Genomic DNA, 13,404 nt, shown 5'->3' on the forward strand with positions numbered 1-13,404 from the left:
CCATGTCATACTTTCTCAGCATCCATATCTGCTTATGCAAATTCATTCATTCCTTCAAGTATTGGGGCAAAACCACTTCTCCCCAGACATCCCATAACATCATGAGATGTTGGCACTCACTCTATTGTTCTCAGCTTGAGTTCAGTGCTTCACTGGAGAAGACGAAACAAAAGATTTCTATTTCATGTTCCCTGTTCATTTTAATGTGGTATAGTGGCTATGTGGCTAAGTTCAAATCCTGTATATACTATTTTTTTAAAATGTTATTAGTGTATCACCATGGGGTACAGTTACAGATTTACAAACTTTCGTGCTTGTGTTTCAGTCATACAATGATTGAGTACCCATCCCTTCACCAGTGTCCATTCTCCACCACTGATGATCCCAGTATCCCTCCCAGCATCCCCACTCCCTCTCCCCCCACCCCACCCGCCTCTGTGGCAGGGCATTCCCTCTTGTTCTCTCTTTCCTTTTGGGTGTTGTAGTTTGCAAGGGTATTTGGAGGACTAGCTCGGGTTAGGAGATTCAACCGAATGCAGACTATAGATCAAACACAACAGCTACTGGATCTACTATTTACTAATTAAGTGAGCTCAGATCTCAAATTCCTCACTTGTCAAATCAGTAGAGTACTATTCCTTTACTTCAAGGGACAGTTCTGCATCAACTGAGGTCATGTTTACAAAGATCTTGGTGCAGTAGCTAGCATATAAAAAGTATACAATAAATATCACCTAGCACTAACAGTGTCTTCATCCTTCTCAACTAGACTAGAGTTGGACTAGAGCTGTTACTGACTGGATTCCACGGGACATCAAAAGAACGCCTGGCCGCCCACCTATGAGATGGTCTGACTTCTTTGTCAAGACCCTGAACGAATGGTTTGATGCTCTTCATGTTCCTGGAACGAACAGACACCACTGGACTACACTAGCATGCAACAGGGACTAATGGAGACATTACTGGCACCCGCTCAAGCAAGTCGATGAGCAATGAGATCACAAGTGATACAAGTGAACAATGTCTTCCTAATCAGAACTATTTCTTTCTTAGCTTAATTCTCATCTAAATGTAGCTTTTAAAATTAATCCCTTGGAAAAAGTGTTTGATGCTAATTCCCTTTTTTCTGCAACCCCCTAAGTTCTCAACTGTCCTTGTATTAACTCCTTCTGAATCATCTGCTTTTGGATGGATAGGCCTCCCACAAGGTGCTCAAGGAGTCCAGGGGCCACTCTGAGTGATGCTCCATCGGTAGGTCAGTGCTTGGTCCTGAAGATATGGTGCTGCTCAGGCCTGCATCTGTCGTGTTTTTTAAATTGTAAAGCCCTTTCAGTGCCAGTGTTGTGGTTGCCTATTCTTGGTCAAGTTTGTGAGGAACAGGGCAGCAAGTGAATTTCATCCATCAGCTACTTCCAAGAAGGCTCACATATGCCGCCGTCCTTGATGAATCTGTCCAGGTATAGGGGGTGCAATTTGAAACTAAACTGTAAGCGCTTTGGGAACAATTCCACTGTCGGTGAGTATTCATTAACCATGTTCACAATGCTAACATATAAGCCAAAACACTTCTATTTTACTGGGTGCCAAAAATACACCAATAAAATACAACTATGATAGGACCAGAGTGCTCAGGTCAGCATGGTCAGAGCAGGAGAGGGACCAAGCAAGTCAAGCCATCAAACAAAAGCTGCTTAATGAGCATTTTTAAAAGGCTGGAGGAATCTGCAGGACCATTCAGGCTCAGTGACCATGATGAGCTAATGAATCCACCCACACATTAGGAACAGATTTACAGAGAACCAATGGTCTCTTGTCTGTAGCCAAAAGTTGAAGGGGCACTACCAACTCCCTTTTCCCTAACATGCCCCCAGCTGAAAAGCCTTCAACACACACTCTTTCCCAGACTACACTCAGTGCAATGATGTAGGTTTCAGATCACTAAATTACAACCATATTTCAGGGCAGTATTCCTGATTATCCCCAGGTTGCACTGGTGGAATTTCCTCTTCCTTCACATATCTGCAGAACTTCTCTAGATCCACCGCCACAGACAGCAGATGGCATCAATGCAGAGATATATGAGTGGGAGTAAATGTATCCTTAGGTAATTTAGGTGGCTTCATGCCTAAGATTTCCAGGTTCCTGGGAGACGGTCTTGTTAGCTTCAGGAAACTTCTGCATACAAGACTTCAACACATCCCTAAATAGTTTATATTTTTTTATTTATGTAAAATAGTTTATATTTTTATTTCATGAATCTTTAACAAGTAGAATAGGAATATTAGTGGGCACCTCAACAATGGCATTGGTTGGTTTGATAAGTGATTTGATTTGATAACAGGAAAAGACCACTTTTCAAGTATGGCTGGTGAGAGGGGGGATGGGAGAGAGGAAGAGCAGATCCAGGGAGCAGATTGAAGCAGAACAAGTCCAGGAAGAAGAGAGCACTGAGCTGCTGTCATCACAAGGACTTGAAAAAGGAAGCGTGACATGTTCCCGATTGCATTTAGAAAATTGATACCTACTTCTTAAAAAGAAACAGCTCCTCTTCCACTACACTTATTCTAGCCAATACACTCTTTTCTTTTCCTGGTGTCTTAACAGCAGGTGAAAGAACATTCAGTTTCAGTGTTTAGAAGAAAGATACTTTGAGCCGGGGATAGAAACATCTTATTTCAGATCACAAGGATTCCTTAGGCTGAAAGCTCTTTAAAGGGTCTTTCATGAATCCCCTCTAACTCAAGGATTGTGTGCTGGAGGGGAAACTCTAACGAGGAAACACCTTCCCAGTCGGGGATTCTTGCCTTCCTACAGGGTTGTAACCTGGATATCTTCTACTCCTCAACTCTGGGTTTTATCTGAGTTACTATTTAATGCTGATGAAAAGAGCCCAAACTTAGAGCCAATCAATCTGAGGTGAGATCCTAGTTCTGATAACATTTAGCAGTTGAAGTTATCTTCCAGAATTGCTGGGAGAACTAGACAACATCTATAAAGTGCTAAAAAGTGCTATAAGTTTGTTTTTAATTGTGGTGGACTTTCAGCTAACTTGGCACTGGCAAGGGACACTAACAGAAACATCACCCACCAACCAGAACCTCACTGGGCTCAGGGCACCAAACTTCCCTGTACAGGTAAGGACAAGGAACACCATGGCTGCCTCTCCATCCCATCCAACCAGGCTGCCTGCCTACCTACTCCACCCCTGTCCTGAGTCCAGGGGGTGCTGTGGGTTATAATTCCCTCTCTGCTTTCTTTTGCTGTTGTTCCTGCCATTGTGATGAAGGGGAGAGGGGTGGCTGCACACAGGCTTGGCTCTGAGGCTTGCAGACTATTAGCCTTGGAGCTCACTGTGAGTGGCATTGTACTCAGCTTGTGCTCCTTTAGTGGTGCTCCTTTAGTGGAACTAGGGCTCATGTTCTTAGTTGAGGCACACAGGTCATGACTGTGGTGTCTGCTAGGCATCACTGCAGTCATCAAGCTCGTACACATGCTCACCAGAGATCAGACTTCCCTGTTGGGATGCTCACACATCTTGTCAGCACTGCTTTTTCTGGGACTCCCACCCTTATTTATGAGGCTTACACACCTGACTGTGGTGCAGCTGGGAATTGATGCAGTGCCAGGGAATGTAGATAGCAGATCTGCCAGGATATAAAAAATGACTTTAAATGCCAAAAAATTTAAATAAAAAATGTTAAAAAAAATAAACAGGGGCCAGGAGGACTGGTCCACATTTGAAGCTTGCCACAAGTAGGTGGAAAGGAAAAGGGCAACTAGGATAGAGAAGGGACTACCATGACAATAATAATTGAAAATTATTAGTTTGGACCAAAAAAATGAGTGTTGAAAGTAGGTAAAGGGATACATATATATGATACTTTTTAATAGCAGTGTTGCAAGCCATAATGCCAAGAGAGAAAAGATAAATAGGGAGGAGGGAGGAAAGGGGAGGGGAGGAGGGGAAGAAGGCAGAGGAGGAAGAAAAAGAAGAGAAAGAAGAGGAGGAGGAGGAAGAAGAGGAAGAAGAGGTAGATAAGGAGGAGGAGGAAGAAAAGGGAGAAAAAGAGGAAGCAGAAGAAGAGGAGGAGGAGAAGGAGGAAGAGGAGGAGGAGGAGGCGTGCCTACCATAGAAGCAGGCCAGGTGGGGACAGAAGGGAAACTGGGGAAACTACTGCATTACTGGTGGGAAATATGCAGTGGTAAAGGAAGGGACAGGTGCTGGAACATTGTATGACTGAAACCCAATCATGAATAATTTTATAACTGTGTATCTCATAGTGATTCAATTAAAAAAACTCGAAAGAGGAAGAGAGGGAGGGAGGGAGGGAGGGAGGGAGGGAGGGAGGGAGGAAGGGAGGGAGGGAGGGAGGGAGGAAGGAAGGAAGGAAGGAAGGAAGGAAGGAAGGAAGGAAGGAAGGAAGGAAGGAAGGAAGGAAGGAAGGAAGGAAGGAAGGAAGGAAGGGAGGAAGGAAGGGAGGGAGGGAGGGAAGGAGGGAGGGAGGGAGGGAGAGAGGGAAGGAGGGAGGGAGGGAGGGAGGGAGGGAGAAGGGGACCTAACAGCCACCCAGAAAAGAGGATGGGGCAGGACAGACTCAGTTCAATGATAAATATACTAAGATCAAGAATCCCAACTAGATCACAGATTTTATTAAGTATCTGATATCGCACAGATCACTGAAGCTGAGACACAGAAAAGATACCAAAAAAAGAAAATATCAATCTTAAATTTATTTAGCTTCTACTGTATAAACAACATTAGAATAGTTCTAACAGCATTTGGACGGACAGAACAGTGCCCAGCTGTCCTCTAGTAGCTTAACATTATCTGACCTGGGAGAACACACCTAGGAGGTGAGACAGTAATAATGAAAGGAGTTTTGTAATGAACTTTAAAACGTGTTCAAGGAAGCCAGAAGAGCTGGAGAGATAGTACAGGGATTACTTTTCTTGCATTCAGTCAACCCAAGTTTGATCCTCAAAACTTCATGTGGTTCCCCAAGCACTTCGAAGAGTGATCCCTGAGCACAGAGCCACAAATAAGCTCCAAGCACCACCAGCTGTGGCCCCTAAATAAAAAATAAAGAAATAAAAATGGCCCAGAGAGATAGCACAGGGGTTTAGGCAAATGATTTGTGCAGCTAACTTCATCTTGATCCTCAGCATCACACATTGTCCCCTGAGCACCAACAGGAGTGATCTCTAGGACAGGGCCAAAATCTAAAAAGGATAGAGGAATCAGAGATGTGCATGAATTAGTGTCAAGACAGACTTCTTCCCCACCAAAATGGGGCAATGCTGGAGCCTCAATAAATTGGACACTATGGATATAGGACATGCAAACAAAGGTTCCAGCAAGAGCCATCTTGAAATCTAATCTAAATGGTATATTATTAAGCTACTAAAGTTCCCCGAAAGAGTTCCAGCAGATTCTGCAAGGTACCTGGCTACTACTCCCTGGCCTTCTTATCTTAGGGCATACAGCATGGAGCTCACAGAGAAACGGAGAGTTCTACATTTCTCATCACACACACACACACACACACACACACACACACACACACACACTATGGTGGACATCTGCTCAATTTTCTATCTTCCTTCATGCTCCATGACTCAGGGAATGCTCCTGACCTGGACACCACGAGGCTCTGCCCGCTCCATCATCTAAGTAGCCTTTATCCCTGCACTCCACAAGTTTGCACAGCTAACCCTGGTTCTGCCTACAGTGCTGAAGTGTGTGTCCCCACTGCCTATTCACAGTCTGTCTTTGCTACATATACACTAAGTCTTTTATAGCAATCTGTCCCTAAGTCTTTGAGAGCACCTCTCAAAAACAGGGATAGAATCCAGATGATTGTAGTAAATAACCTCATTGCACCCTCCCTTTATCCTTAATTTTTGCTGTCAATCTGCCTTCCTAGTATCTCACGTTCTTATTTTGTCTTATGATTGAATATTTTAATAAATACTATAACTCCTTTTTTTAAAAAAATCTGGTGAAGTATAAATACATGCCTAATTATTTAGCCAATTTGCACAACAGCCTCACAAAAGAGTGTCTCCAGTCTCTTGTCCAGGGATCTTGTCTCCTCACCATAACAAACTCTCCAAATTCATCCTTGCCAGCCAAGAACAAATAAAAGTTACTTGTCCTAAAAATTCTTTCCTAACTCTCCCATATAAAGCTCAACCCCTCCCAAAGCTTCAGCTGCATGTGATATCTAGTACTTTATACCACTTAACCTGATTCCACATGGAATCTACAATAAACACTAGTAAGAACAATAATGATTTTGTTAAAACAAAATAACCCTTATGTACAAAATACTCAGTGGAGGACAGGGGAGATAACTCAAAGGGCTGGAGTGTATACCTGAGCACTGGGAGTAAACCTAAGCACTGAATCTGGAGTAGTTTAACAGCACCACCAGATGGGGTCCCAAAACAAGACAACAAAAACCCACTCAGTGGCTTTCCATCACACAATGAAAGAGCCCCTCACTTTGCCACCAACTGACCTTTATTTTTACTTCTTATTTTAACCCAAATTGCCTGCCTCTTCAAGCCAGCCCTATTCTCTGCTCCAAGTGAAACTAGAACAGCAGGTTCTCTGAGCTCCTTTCGGGCGGGCGCCGTTCCTGGGCTGCAATTATGGAGTGCAGATGTAGAATTGATGTAGAATTGGCTGAGAAAGCTCTCTAGTTCCTGACACATTCACTTATTTTGTAATTGGAGCCACTCATAGCAATGACCAGTCCAGCACTGTAGAATCTCAGGCCTGGTAGCCCACTGCTCAGGTCCGGGGCTCTAGAGGAGTCAGGGGCATGCAGTGCTGAAGACAGATCTCACGGCCAGGCACATACTGTGTTCTAATTACCTTAACTATCTCCACGGCCCTCTCAGATATTTTAATTTTCACTTTTATCCTATTCCTTCTCTACCTCCTCCTTGATATCCTTAAATGTACTTCCCCACTCCCAAGGTAGTAACACAAAAAGACCACGGACGATAAAGTAGATATATTTCTTGGTTTAAATCTTAGCATTAAAGCTGTGGGATGTTTGGAAAATGAAGAATCTCTTGAGTTTACCTTTTAAAATGTGGGCCACAAGAGCTAGATAGTACAGTGGGTAGGGCACTTGCCTTGTACTCAGCCAACCTGGGTTTGATCCGCAGTATCCCACATGGTCCCCTGAGAACTTCCAGGGGTTAATTCCTGAATTTAGAGCCAGGAGTAACCCCTACGCATTTCCAAGGGAGACCCAAAACCCAAAATGTGGGCCACAGTTAGTGGTTGGCCTTAAGGTTTGGGGGCAGAGGGACAATGGAGACAATTTTGGAAAAGAAGCAGTAATATGAGGAGAAATGGCTCATGGATGTCATGGCCAAAGATATGCTCACTAATAAATCCATACTCAACAACCCAATTAATTCTGACCATCACACGTTGGCCATGCATGATAGGTGTATGGAAGTCAGTGAGAACCCAAGGGATTTGTATGACGATAAGGGTTGACTATAAAAGGAGGAACTCAATATCATTTCAAGACCAAACAAGTTTGCTGAATTCTACAACAAACTCAAGCAAATACAGAAATTCCATAGGAATCACCCAAATGACTTCTCTGTGGCAGTGTTGGTAGAATTTGAAGAACTTCTAAATGATTGAGAGAACCCAGTAAAATAGCCACAAAACTTGGTGGAATTCACAGATGAAGAGAGCTATGGCCATTACCTTGATCTCCATGACTTTTACCTCAAACACATTAACCTGAAGGCCTCTAAAAAGTTGGATTACATCACATGCTTGTCTTTCTTTGACCACCTATTTGACATCTCTGAAGAAAGGAAGAATGCAGAGTACAAGTAAAACTTAAAAATGTAATTTGAGTAAATTCAAGATGCTATAGAGAGAGTGAAACTCGTACAAGACCAGAATGGGCTTTTTGGAAAGACTCGGACAGTTTGAGAAGTAGGGCAATTGCACCTTCTCTCAATAGCGACAAGAAACAAGGAGTCCCTGGACTCCTGGAGCATATCGTGACCTCTCTGTATTCTCCTCCTAGGAGGAGCAGCCTCCCTAGGTTTGGACAGATTGAAATCTGCTCTTAGCTTCAGCCCTGAAGTGTGGTGGGACTCTAGAAGAGAAAGCCCTGAGTCCAGCTTTTCAAAGGAAAGTCTCTGGAGTCACTTGATACCTCCCTGTTTGCCAAAAATCCCAAGTCAAAGGGAACCAAGAAAGATGCTGAGAGAAATAAAGACATTCCTTTCCTTGCAACCCAGATCCATGAATATGTACAGACTCTTGGGGAGCAGCGACTTCTTACCCATGAGATACACAGTACAAACAGGCATGAACAGAAGAGAAAGAACAGATCAGTAAGATGAGTGTTGATAATGAAGAGAATGAGATCATTGGGGTTTATTTTGTTTTTTAATTTTTAAGATTTTATTGAATCACGGTGAGATAGTTACAAGCTTTCATGTTGGGTTACAATCACACAATGATCAAACACCCATCCCTCCACCAGTGCACATTCCCCACCACCAATATCCCGGGTATACCCCCCCTTTCCCACCCTCCACCTGCCTCTAAGGCAGACAATATTCCCCATACTCTCTCTCTACTTTTGGGCATTATAGCTTGCAACACAGACACTGAGAGGTCATCATGTTTGGTCCATTATCTACTTTCGGCATGCATCTCCCATTTTCTTAGTGATCCCTTCTCTATTACATGCCTTCTCCCCTCTGCTCATGAAGCAGTCTTCCAGCTATGGGGCAATCCTCCTGGCCATTGTATCTACGGTCCTTGGGTGTTAGCCCCATGTGATGCTACCCTACACTCCACAAATGAGTACAGTCCTTCTATGTCTGTCCCTCTGTCCCTCTCTTTCTGACTCATTTCACTTAGCATGATACTCTTCATGTTTTCCATTTATAAGCAAATTTCATGACTTCATCTCTACTAGCAGCTGCATAGTATTCCATTGTGTAGAAGTACCAAAGTTTCTTTAACCAGTCATCTGTTTTAGGGCACTCGGGTTGTTTCCAGATTTTGGCTATTGTGAACAATACTGCAATGAATATATAGGTACAGATGTCATTTCTACTGTGCTCTTTTGCATCCTCAGGACATATTCCCAGAAATGTTATTGTGGGGTCATATGGAAGCTCAATTTCTAGTTTTTGAAGGACTGTCCATATTGTTTTCCAGGAAGGCTGGACCAGTTGGCATTCCCACCAACAGTGAAGGAGCGTCCCTTTTTCCCCACATCCACGCCAGCACTGGTTGCTTTTGTTCTTTTGAATGTGTGCCAGTCTCTGTGGTGTGAGATGATATCTCATTGTTGTTTTGATTTGAATCTCCCTGATGATTAGTGATGTGGAACATTTTTTCATGTGCCTTTTGGCCATTTGTATTTCTTTTATGAGGAAATTTCTGTTCATTTCTTCTCCCCACTTTTTGATGGGATTGGAGGTTTTTTTCTTATACAATTCTACAAGTATCTTGTATATCCTGGATATTAATCCCTTATCAGATGGGTATTGGGTAAATATTCTTTCCCATTTTGTGGGTTCTTTCTGTATTTTGGTCACTGTTTCTTTTGAAGTACAGAAGCTTCTTAATTTGATGTAGTTCCATTTGTTCATGTTTGCTTCCACTTGCATGGTCAGTGCTGTTTCATCCCTAAAGATACTTTTGGCTTCAATGTCATGGAGAGTTCTGCCTACATTTTCTTCTATGAACCTTATAGATTCATGTCTGATATTGAGTTCTTTAATCCACTTTGATTTGACTTTTGTGCCTGGCATTAGACAGAGGTCAGAGTTCATTTTTTTGCAGGTAGCTATCCAGTTTTCCCAGCACCACTTGTTGAAGAGGCTTTCCTTGTTCCACTTCACATTTCTTGCTCCTTTGTCAAAGATTAAGTGGCCATATATTTGGGGGTCTGTGACAGGATATTCAACTCTGTTCCACTGGTATGCAGGTCTGTTTTTATCCCAATACAATGCTGTTTTAATTACTACTGGTTTGTAGTAGAGTTTGAAGTCAGGGAAGGTGACACCACCCATCTTCTTTTTTCCAAGAATTGCTTTAGCTATTCATGGGGGTTTGTTGTTCCATATGAATTTCAGGAGTGTTTTGTCTATTTCTTTGAAAAATGTCATGGGTATCCTGATAGGGACTGCATTAAATTTGTATAGTGCTTTGGGCAGTATTGCCATTTTGAAAATGTTAATTCTCCCTATCCATGAGCAGGGGATGTGTCTCCATTTCCTAGTGTCCTCCTTTATCTCTTGAAGTAGTGTTTTATAATTTTCCTTGTATAGGTCCTTCGCCTCTTTGGTTAAGCTGATTCCAAGGTACTTGATTTTCTGAGGTACTATTGTGAATGGGATTGTTTTTTTTAATGTCTCTTTCTTCTCTTTTATTATTTGTATATAAGAAAACCATGGACTTTTGGGTGTTGATTTTGTAGCCTGCCACTTTACTATATAGACTTATTGTTTCTAGGAGCGTTTCTGTAGAGTCTTAAGGGTTTTCCAAGTATAGTATCATATCATCTACAAATAGTGATAACTTGATCTCTTCCTTTCCTATCTGTATGCCCTTGATATCTTTTTCTTGTATAACTGCTATGGCCAGGACTTCCAGTACTCTATTGAATAGGAGTGGCGAAAGTGGGCAACCTTGCCTTATGCTCGATCTTAGAGGGAAGGCTTTCAGTTTTTCCCCATTGAGAATGATACTTGCCGTGGGCTTTTGGTAGATGGCTTTGACTATATCGAGGAAAGTTCCTTCGATGCCCATTCTGCTGAGAGTTTTCATCATAAACAGGTGCTGAATCTTGTCAAATGCTTTCTCTGCATCTATTAATATGATCATATGGTTTTTATTATTTCTTTTATTAATATGATGAATTATGTTGATTGACTTGCAAATGTTAAACTATTCTTGCATCCCTGGGATGAATCCTACTTAGTCATGGTGTATGATCTTTCTGATGAATCGTTAGATTCTATTTGCTAATATTTTGTTGAGGATCTTTGAATCTGTGTTCAGGGATATCGGTCTGTAATTCTCTTTCTTTGTGGTATCTTTGTCTGTTTTTGGTATCAGGGTGATATTTGCTTCATAGAATCTGTTTGTAAGTGTTTTTGATACTTCAATTTCCTGGAGAAGCTTAAAGAGGATTGGGAGTAAGTCCTCCTTAAAGGTTTGGAGGAATTCACTAGTAAATCTATCTGGGCCAGAACTTTTGTGTTTGGGGAGACTTTTTATTACCATTTCGATTTCTTTGATGGTGATAGGTCTGTTCAGGTATTCCAGGTCTTCTTGGTTCAGCCTTGGGAGGCTATAGGAGTCTAGAAATTTATCTATTTCCTCAAGGTTTTCATGTTTCATGGCATAAAGATTCTCAAAGTAATCTCTGAGGATCCTTTGAATTTCTGTAATTTCTGTTGTAATGTCCCCCTTTTCACTTCTAATTCGGTTTATTAGGGTTTTCTCTCTCCCTTTTTTGTGAGTCTTGCTAGAGGTTTATCGATCTTGTTTGTTTTCTCAAAGAACCAGCTCTTGGTGTCATTGATCTTTCGGATTGGATCGTTTTTTTGGTTTCCATCAAGAATGAGATCATTTGTAACCCCCAAAAATTATCCCTTGGCTGGGACTGCAAGCCCATTCCCTAATGGCTATATAAGCTTCATGGCCTAAATGTCAACTACATCTGAGATATACAGAAACTATACCTGCCAAAGGCCAAAACATTTGGGCATCTCAAACACTGCCTACTTTGTTAATGTGACACAGATTGAAGATGCCATCTCCTTGAAGGCGGCTGACACAAAGTAAGAGTAAGTATGAAGATTAAAGTAGGAATGTTGTGAATAAGAAGACATATGAGGATCTGAAAACATAAGGACTAGTGACACAAGGAATAGTGTCAAGGACTATCCCAGCTTTGGGTCTTGCCCAGGCTTCCTGACATCTGTTTTTGCTATTTTTCCCACAAAATGCTCCTGAAGACTTTTCGCTTAGTCTTACAGCCTAGCATACACCTTGTAAAATTCAGGCACGCAGGCAGATCACGGGGTTGAGATGTGTTTTATCTTCACTTTATATTTTAAAAGATTCTATCAGAAATGAAAACAACCCTTGATCTGAAAACTAACTAACTAAAATGTGGGCCACAAGGCCACAACTGTGACTCAAGTAATTAAGCACATACTTAGCATGTGCACGGCCCTGAGCTCAATCTCCCATGCTGTGTACTCTCCCCCAGTATCTATGGGTATACCCTGACAAAACCCAAGCACCAGGCTTGAGCACAGAGCCATTAGGCTCACACCTCACACCATAGATCAAGAATGTTTAATATTAAGCCCTACAAAACACAAAATAATGGGTCAAGAAGTTAGCTCAAATCGCTAATACACATGCTCTGCATCCAGAACTTCAAGTTGGATCTCCAGTCCAACCAAGCACCACTGACTACCCTGACACTGATGACTGGCCTCAATACTGTCAAATGTAACCCCCAAATTATTAATTCATAATTATCCATAATAAAACAAAATGTGAGCAACACTTAAATCTTTACTTAAAGATTAATGTAGGGGGCTGGAGCGATAGCACAGCGGGTAGGGCGTTTGCATCCCATATGGACCCTGAGCACCGTCAGGGCTAATTCCTGACAGAATTAGCAGAGCCAGGAGTAACCCCTGTGCATCGCCGGGTGTGACCCAAAAAGCAAAAAAAAAAATTAATGTATTAGTAGAAATGCTTCATTTCAGTAATGTTTCATCTCATAAGAGACAAGAGAAGGAAGTAAGACTTCCCGCATCACAGCCTTGGTCTCTATGCCCTTTCCAAATGACAAACTACACGGCTTTCTCAAACAAGTGCAAAATCCATGATTCTTTTTTTTTTGTTTCTGAAAATCCAGCTGAAATGTTTCTCTCAATAAGCATTATTTGACAGAGAAAGGATTTAATCAATCAATACCTAAGACCTACCAGTTTCTCTATGCTCTCCAGATGTGTCAGGGCCTTAGTACTCAAATGAAAAATGATCTGTCAGTTTGTGACAGAGGCAAGCAGAGAAAGGGGTTCTGCTCTAGTTGCCTCCTATTTGTGTCCCTGGGCTAAACAAAAGCATAATGTATGTTTGGGGAAACAGGGTAACAGTGCCATAATTCTAAAGGTTCACTTCCACTCTCCAGCACACTTAGCAAGGCGCGTCCCAGGGACTCGGAATGTCAGCATGGTTTGAGGCTGTCACTGGGCCAATCAACCTTTCTTTATATTTGTCCTAATTTCATGAAGTGACTCGAACATTTCACAATTGCAACCACATCACTGAGACTGCTCACTGTGGAAAGGCGGGTGAAGCCTAAC

The 13,404-nt window shown here is 42.1% G+C and overlaps 1 protein-coding gene and 1 pseudogene across 18 annotated transcripts in view; one reads left to right on the forward strand and one right to left on the reverse strand.

The window, feature by feature from the left end:
* Nucleotides 1-13,404, reverse strand: part of KALRN (kalirin RhoGEF kinase) — an 809,955-nt gene that overhangs the window by 747,138 nt on the left and 49,413 nt on the right. The gene's annotated exons all lie outside the window — the stretch shown is intronic.
* Nucleotides 7,328-12,245, forward strand: LOC101554298 (splicing factor 3A subunit 3-like; annotated as a pseudogene).

This window comes from Sorex araneus, chromosome 2 (assembly GCF_027595985.1).
Source record: "Sorex araneus isolate mSorAra2 chromosome 2, mSorAra2.pri, whole genome shotgun sequence".
Taxonomy (NCBI): domain Eukaryota; kingdom Metazoa; phylum Chordata; class Mammalia; order Eulipotyphla; family Soricidae; genus Sorex; species Sorex araneus.